Here is a 606-nt window from a genome sequence, read left to right as displayed (position 1 = left end):
AACAGGTGTTAGCAAGAAAATATTTATCAAAACTTTACTCTGGCAAAGTTCTCCCTTCAGCTCATATGCTATTGATCCTCAGCCCAATGAAGAGAAACATAAAAATGTAATAATTATGCTCTCACTCCAAAACCTGTGCTTTATAAGCTTAGGAAACAGTTGATGATAGATTTGGGATGCTGCCCCTTTGCCATTTATCTTACTTGAAAAGTTATTTGTCTTTGTATTGTTTTTCCTGCTAAATTGAGACAGCCAAAGGAAATAAAGTTTATGGCTAAAAATAACTTGTATAAGAAGTTTCCAAAATCTATTCCTACTGCTACAGTAGTATAAATGTGATCAGGTATGTGTCATTCAATACCTGTTAAAGTGAAAGAATTCTTCAACACTTTTCTTTATTTTTTTCTTTTTAAACTGGGCATGGAAAGTTCATGCTTGTAATCCTAGCTACTCAGGAATCTGAGATCTGAGGGCTGCAGTTCAAAGCCAACCAAGGCAGGAAAGTCTGGGAGACTTTTATCTCTAATTAAATAACCACCAAAAAGGTGGAAGTGAAGCTGCGGCTCAAGTTGTAGAGCACTAATCTTGAGTAAAAGAAACTCAGGG

Source organism: Dipodomys spectabilis, unplaced genomic scaffold, assembly GCF_019054845.1.
Source record: "Dipodomys spectabilis isolate Male_0828 unplaced genomic scaffold, ASM1905484v1 ptg000140l, whole genome shotgun sequence".
In the NCBI taxonomy this organism is placed as follows: domain Eukaryota; kingdom Metazoa; phylum Chordata; class Mammalia; order Rodentia; family Heteromyidae; genus Dipodomys; species Dipodomys spectabilis.
This window is presented reverse-complemented; position numbering follows the sequence as displayed.